We start from the raw sequence: 8,351 nt of genomic DNA, 5'->3' as shown, positions 1-8,351 counted from the left end.
TTTTTTTTCTACTAACATGGAAAGTGGTAGCTTGAGTGATGTTAGTGGTGGTACCGTCACCTGCAGCGGTGAGACATCAGCAGTGGAATGTGGTGACATGCGTGAGTGAACAGGAATATAATAAGATTATAATATAACACAAAATACAATATATAATACAAGTCACATAAAAAAACGTATTTTTTTTTTAAATATCATTTTGGAGGAATCGATACTGCGCTTTAATATTGCGGCAGACACTCGTGGTGCGAAATTCGCAAGTGCAATGCGCATGTGCAATGTGCAGGGACGGTTGGCGATCTCAACCAGGGTCCGGAGCTAGTTTATGGGCCGTATTCCAATTTGAATAAATTTTAAAGTTACTGTTAATGCATTGAATTATTTAATAAATAATGGTTGAGCTGTCATTTAGGAGCCTGTTCTCAGCTGAATCAGCGCTTTTACAAAATAAAGTCAGGTATCAATATACGTCACATAATATTGTCATTTGAAATGTTAGTTGTTGTGATGTTAATAGTGATTTATTAAATAGCGACTATCTTAAGATTCAGCTTAATAACTTCTCAGCAGATATCGTATTTGAGAGCGAAACTTGCATTTATTAATATTGCCCTATCTGAACACGCCGATCATAATATTCATTGAATATCCGATGACCCAAAAGAATTTAAATAATAATCATGTTTCCTTAAATATTTCCTATCATTGTTACAGGTGACTCAACCTTACAAGCATTACACAATATCCGCCTGGAACACAGAAGTTCCTCCAGCAGCCAGTAGAGACGCAGTGAAGAAATACTCGTCCTCGATAACCAACGCACTCTACTGGGAAACGATCCGGCGACCTACTGCTCATTTATTGTTAGTTTTGAATCAGCCCAGAATACTGTTGACATTACAGTTATTTTTATTTAATACTAGCTTTTGCTCGCGGCTTCGCCCGCGTGAAGGTGTTTTCCAGGATAAAATTCCACTGTTTGATAAAAGTCTTGCTACATATTTTCCCGGTACTTATAGGTTCAAACTAATTTTATCCCCAATCTATAATTTCAGTTCAATCAGTCGAAAATCTAAGAACATTTATACAAACTTTCATCCCCTATTTTATCCCCTTAAGGGTAGAATTTATCAAAATCCTTTCTTAGGTGATGCCTACGTCATAGTAGCTTTATGCATGTAAAGTCTTAGCCCGATCCGTCCAATGGTTTGGGCTGTTCCTTGATATATCACTGTCAGTCACCTTTGAGTTATATATTATATTAACAACTGAAGTTAGCTAAAATTGAGTTTCTCGAAGCCGACCACTATTTATGTACTATGTATTTTGAGACTATGCAATTTTGTCGCGTTCGCGATTCACTTTCACTTTTGTTGAGTTTCAGAACGCAATATTAGATCCTCCAACGCGCACGCGAATTTGAACTTTATGCAGCGGTAATAAATTACAAATTGACTCTCCATTTTATTTAGAAAACGTTTGTATGGGAAATAGAAAAATGCTGTTTTGAGGATTTTCCCGGCAATTATTCGAATTTTTCTCACCTTTTAAACCTTCCCTAGACCTCCACGAATAATTCAAGACCAAGATAAGATAAATCCGTTCAGCCGTTCTCGAGTTTTAGCGAGACTAACGAACAGCAATTCATTTTTATATATATAGATCATCTTGATTTCGTGTTCTCGTTTGTGTTTAAGTGTCAACAGTATTCGTGTACTCTAACCGTGTATTAGTTTATCCCCGGACCGCAGGGACAGTCTGATTGTAACACTAGTCCTGGAAGCTGGCCTAAAGGAGTGAGATCTACTAGATGTGAATGTAATGGCTTTGAAGCCAACACTAACCACTGAGTCATACTTTAGCCGCAACAAAGCTTCTTCTTGTTATATTACGGTAATGCTTGTTCTATTGTAGTTTAAGATGACAGTCACGAACGCATGCAACACAACGAGGTTGTATGTAATAGTATTATAAGACCAGTTATATTCCAATCGACAACATATAATTAAAGAAGTAGTGAATTAAAGATATACCTACTCATATTATTAATGTAGAAGAATATAATCATTTTTCAAATAATGTTTTTGTGTAGAATTAATATTATGACTTTGAGTAATTAATAAATGTATGGAATGTTCCGACAAAGCACCAGATTTGGCTTCTTAATGTTTAAGTCGATAATAACAATGTAATCTCTTAGAATAATAAATAATTAAGGTAAACCAGTTGTTTTATTTCCTGATGTTTAGAAAACATTGTGGTGGTATATAATTGTCCTTCAATATGGTAACACATTATTCAGTCACAAGTAACTAAATATAAGAATGGAGCCTAGTTGAAAAAAACTTATTTAAGAAAATCTAAAAGTAAAAATTCTGGATAAAAATATATCGCAGAAAAGGAGTATGTGCTAGTGAAAAAACTGTTAGCTAATCCTTGTATAGGTAAAAAAATGTGATAATGATAGTGGATCTCTTTCTAAAGAAGTTAAAGAGGCCTCATTTTAACATTTCTGGAATCTTAATCCAAAATTTCGCCTGAGATTGGATAGCATCGCTAATGTAAAATGTTATCATTATACGCAAACGTTCGGATTCTGTAAAGCTCACTAGTACATTTAAATATCACATTAATGATACTGAAGGTGAAAGAAACGGTTTTTAGTCGCTACTCTTCATATATGGAATAAGACTATTTATGTGACGACCGCTCTTTGGAAATGTGCTAAAGAAGACTTAGAGGAAAGTGTGAACCGCCTAATAAAACAGCAAAATACTATAAAAACTCTTTTTACATTTTTAATAAAGCTACCGGCTGTTCCATCACACTATTGCAGAAAAGATTCTACCAAAGATTATCTTCTACAAGAAATTAGAAATATTGCAAATTTATACCAATTATATAAACACCATGAAGATTAGGGAACTGATGTAAGCGAAAGAATTTTGAAAAATCTACATGAAAATTCGATTATTGGTTGCCATGTCCCAAGAAAGGACAGATGTCTTAACTGCCTTCAGTTTCAAAATAACAATCAAATTGTTCAGAATATGAATTAGAAAAACAAGAACGCTGAGCCCGGTTTAAAATTCATAAAAATATTCTTAAAAAATGTATCTACTTAGTACGCACGTTTTGATTTAAAAAATATTTGAAATACACCATTTTCCCAATCCATGCTTTTGTATTATAGCAGAAAACGTGCGGTTCATAATTTTTGTATATATCATATTGAAGACTCCAGAATTGAGATGGGTACTCGAGATGGCTACGTACGAATGAACAATTAAAGACTTTAGTGGCTTTAACGATTGAAATTCAGCAGTGGTTCTTAGAAAAACCTAAAGGAGAAAGTACTTTATACTATTACTACTTTATACTTTATAAATTTCGTGTTGTTAGCGTATAATAAATCAGTGGAATTACAAAATAATTCTTTTATTTCTGCTATGAATACAGGAAACAATAGTGGACCCAGTATCGACCCCTATGGGAGACTTGATAAAATAATTAGCTGTCAAGATCGACACTAAATATCTCCGGGAATAAATTCCTGTGCCGTTATTGTTCTTATTTTTAATGTTTACATGTACTACTATACTAATTGCATTTACCCGCGTTCCGCATCTACTACATAGGGACACAAAACTAACCGCCTAAACTAAACTACTAACCGCCGATTCTAGTAGTGTTCCAGCCCCTTACTACGCGTTAAGAAATAATAAATTTATAAAAATAACTCATCTGTAAGCATGTCGAACATTGATTGTTCAATTTTCGTTACGAATCGGACGGTAGCGGTTGATATAGTTTCATTATAAGTCTCCTTAAGTTTTCCTCCGCGTATTAATTAATCGGAAGTAGAGCGGCCGGTTTTCATGAAAATTTTATTCCTGTTAATCTTATTCTCAAACTGTTCAATTACCAAAGTAAGAGCTCCAGTATAGTAGCATGGGATAAACGCGCCTGAAGTAATGAACTTTAAGCGCAAATTGCTATGTGCCGAAATCATTTTAAGAGGTAAGGGATAGATTGTTTTGGGAACGCTTTTAATAGGTCCCGTGGTGTAATACGGATAGCACACTAGACCAGTCTCTGACTGGCTAGAGGGCCGAGTTCAAGTCTCGGTGGGACAACCACATTTTTGCTTTTTATTTTCAGAACATTTATTTGTATAGTAAACTTTTCCTAAGGAGATAAATGGCAATATGCCTTAAGAGATTACTCCTGTTATAAGCACTATGAACCATCTGTCATATCATGTCATAAATGAACATGTAGGAGTTGTAACTCGAGGAACAATTGTTTCGTGCAAATCGACGTAATTAATTTGCTGTATATTATTCTCCAGATACACAAAATGGTTTATTGTATCATCAAATAGAGGGTAGAAAGGCTAATTGACTTAAGCAACATGTTATTAAAAATAACACACAAAATACAAATACTTTTAGAATTTTTCCATTTGAAATACAAAAACAAAATAAAAATATTACAATTTTGTTTTATATACTAAATAAAAAAAAGATGTTTTTTTTTTTCAAATAAAATGCTTTTATATATTAAAAGTCAAATACCATTGTTCTCTGTTGATATTACAATATCGGGTATAAATTGTTAACCTGAACAGAATCGGTGTATTCTTGGGATTCATATATATTTTTTTCACGATTTTGGAATCTAATTCAGAACTTAGTATAATTTGACCTGATAAGGGAGGATAATTAATGAATAAAATTACTATTCTTTATATCCATTTATAATTAAACAAAGGGTGTGGCGAATTACGCCTCTCAATTCATGGTACAGGTGGCGCTACTGATCACGCTTGGGACCTAGATCAATACATTACGCCTAAAGTTTGCCAGATAGCCAAAAACCCTGGAAGTTCTCGAAATTTATCCTTGTTGTTACGTATTTAGTAATTAGAATGTATTGTCTCAAAATTCACGTAGGCAAGTTATTTTATATAATGTAACGTTTTACACGTTACTTCTAGAAAAAATACTGCCCTACATAATTCTTTTTTTGAACACTTAGTTAAATAAAGTTTCTTAATGTTGGTTTCACAAGATACAGCCCACGTCTGGTTCGGGAACCCTTAGTGTATTTTGTATTTAATAATGATTATTTTGATAATATTCATTTTAATGTAATATTGCGTAGTCTTACTACAAATAATCTATTAAAACTGTATTTCCATTAAAATAATGTTAAATGAAAATAACGCTCGCAAATAAAAGCAGGTATGTCCAGGAAATAATACTCTCAGACCTGGGAACCCTAGAGAGCACGCATTTAGACTCCGTCGTCCTTTCCCTCGGAGACGCGCGCCTGGGCCGGACGTGTCTCCGGAATGTCCAGCAACAATTTGTACCACCCTGCATGAATTGTTGCTGGACATTTCTAATTATTTAAGTTTACTCCAATCATCACCCCATGTGCAGCGCTATCATTAAAAAGGTCAGTTCGTGTGTCTGTTTCAAATAATAGTGAACAGGAAGCGTCAGTGGTATGTGTGCTGGGGCAGTCACCTGCAGCAGTGAGACTGGAGCATCGGGTGATGTGATGACACGCGTGAGTAGAGGAAATAAAGGGATTGGTAGTCATTTGAGATAGTCTGTAATCATTTCAGCTTGCAAGAAAATTATAGTTATCTAACATCTCAAATGGTGGACCCCTTCAACTTTATCTGTGGTGCTTTACATCTGACTTTTGCAGTTGTAAATGTCTCTATGATGAAGGTGGAAAAAATACCTTTTGCAGTTCATAATTTCGTACCACCGATGTTTAAATTATTTCCACCGTATATTTTGTATTTTAATATATATGGCGTAAAATACATTTTTAAGTCAATGAATAAATAAATAATTTTGTGTCCCGCTTTGCTATGGAGGGAAGTGGAAAAATGTATTATCAAGTCCTCCCTGTTCTTCCATTGGACTAATTTCGTCGCGGGCTTAGACTAAATAGTGCTGCTATACGAAATTCACCGCGCTTCATTACTCGGTGTCATAAAATGCTTGCCACTGCCAATCCTGAATTACAGTACTTGCAGTGGTAGGTGCAAGGCCGGGATAGTATCGTATATGACGAAGTAGCCATATTTGTTAGTGAGCGATCGATACGACACTTATCATGGCGCTCGGAGTTAGTAGTGCGCATGTGCACTATGTAACAACGCCCCGTGAACTGACTCAGCAACTTTGATTCTTAGCTCGATGGACTTTTGATACGGTTAATGAGATGAGTAAACGAATACGGTTTCTTACATTATTCCTAATATCGTTACAGGTTACTCTCAACCTTACACGCAATACACAACATTCGCCTGAAATAAAGATGTCGCTCCTGCAGCCAGTAGAGACGCAGTGAAAAATACTTGTCCTCGAGTAACCAACGCGTTCTACTGGGAACGACCCAGCGGCGGACACCCGGCGAAACAAATACCAGCTGCTGTGAACATACTGCTGTTTTATAATTTGGATACTTTGTTTTAAAACGGCCCAAAATACTGTTGACATTTCAGTATTTTTATCATTTTATATATGAATGTTTAGTGATGCTTCTTAATGTTATTTTTGATATTGTGTTCAAGTTTTATATTTTAGATATAATTTAATCCGGCACAGCGTTTTTTTTGTTGTTGTGTTGTGCCAACAGTATTCGTGTATTCTACCCGTGTATTAGTTTATCCCCGGACCGCAGAGACAGTCTGATTGTAACACTAGTCCTGGAAGCTGGCCTAAAGGAGTGGGATCTACTAGATGTGAATGTAATGGCTTTGAAGCCAACACTAACCACTGAGTCATTGTTTAGCCGCAACAAAGCTTCTTCTTGTTATATTACGATAATGCTTGTTCTAATGTAATTTATGATGACAGTCACGAACGCATGCAACACAACGAGGTTGTCTGAAATAGTATTATAAGACCAGTTATATTCCAATCGATAAAATATAAATGGTGTAATATGTAAATCTATACTTCAAGCTAATAAAATAACTGTTAGGCATGTGGAAGTAGTGAATTAATATAAGAATCATATTATCAATTTGTTAGAATATATTCCACAAATCAAATCTCGATGTCTGTAGGATTCAATGTATCGTATTTAATCCCTAATAGTATACGTAAGAGATCAACAATACATCAAGAGCAACATCATAAACTATTCACAAGCGGGCAACTAGTTTAAGTTTTAGTGGGTAAGAACTAAATTATTAATCAGTTTTATTAAATAGGTTAAGTAGCAACCATGTGTTTTATTGAAATTCATTCAAATTATATATAAACACCCTAAATATATATAACACGAAATTACCTTTTATTTTAACAAAAGTACAATTATACTCACCATCTATCCATCTTCACATACAAGTACTATTCTATATGTAAACCTTATGAAACGAAAAATAACTCTACTGAATTATTTTATAATTCAATAATTTGTCACAGGAGCAAATTACTGGGATAATAAGTATCCTAAGTGACTGTCTGGGGCATGGTCTATCCGTATGCAAAATTTTATCCAAATCCGATCAGCTGTTTCTGTGTTTAAAACATACAAACATCGTAACATTTCCACAAACTTTAGCAATAACAACATTAGTTTGAGAAATAAGATAATATACGGATGTATTCAAAATACACAAACTTTAAAAAAGTAAAATATAAAAATTGCCCATAATATTTAAATAGTGGTGATAATTTTGGGTGCCTGATGATGAATGACAAATTACTGATTACATAGATGATTACGTAATGGTTCTTTAAAATGGGTATATTTTCAATGTATTACATAATATGTTATTATATAATGTATGGAGAATTATGCTCTTTAATTAACAATTTTTTTCGAGCAAGAGAGAAAATTATTACAAATAGGTAAAATATTAATTCAAGGTAAGAACAAATAGAAATATATAAAAGCTAAGAAATTATATTAATTAAATATGATAGACCGGTAAAATTAGATCAAAAACTCAGAGTGAAGGTATATAAATGTACTACATCAAGCTAAAAATTAGTAAAATCGTTCAAAACAATCAAAAATAACATTTCAAATTATCCCATCATTCCGGCACTTGAAAAAAAATTACTCGAGGTCAAAGGTAAAAAAAATGGATTTTTGCGATTTTCACCGAAACAGTAACTTTTATCATAAAATTACCTTAGTTGTCTGAGGTTATAATTGTAGATCGTATAATTATAGATAAAAAGGATATCAATACTTTTTTTGCTCAGAACCACCGGTTCTTAAATGTAATGATTCTTAAAGTTTGAATCATCATAATATGCATAACTACACCACGTATATACATCTCTGACGCTGTTAATATAAGTAAAAAT

The 8,351-nt window shown here is 33.8% G+C and overlaps 1 long non-coding RNA gene across 1 annotated transcript; it reads left to right on the top strand.

Annotated features, from left to right (window-relative positions):
- The first annotated feature begins 5,325 nt into the window (after nucleotides 1–5,325).
- Nucleotides 5,326–7,255, top strand: LOC115451162. Its single transcript, XR_003939347.2, has 2 exons — nucleotides 5,326–5,463; nucleotides 6,295–7,255. It is a non-coding gene; the product is annotated as an uncharacterized LOC115451162 (long non-coding RNA).
- The last annotated feature ends 1,096 nt before the right edge of the window (nucleotides 7,256–8,351 follow it).

The sequence above is a fragment of the Manduca sexta genome, chromosome 27 (assembly GCF_014839805.1).
Source record: "Manduca sexta isolate Smith_Timp_Sample1 chromosome 27, JHU_Msex_v1.0, whole genome shotgun sequence".
Classification (NCBI taxonomy): domain Eukaryota; kingdom Metazoa; phylum Arthropoda; class Insecta; order Lepidoptera; family Sphingidae; genus Manduca; species Manduca sexta.
Note: the sequence above shows the minus strand (reverse complement) of the source record. Positions and strands in the feature narration are given on the sequence as shown.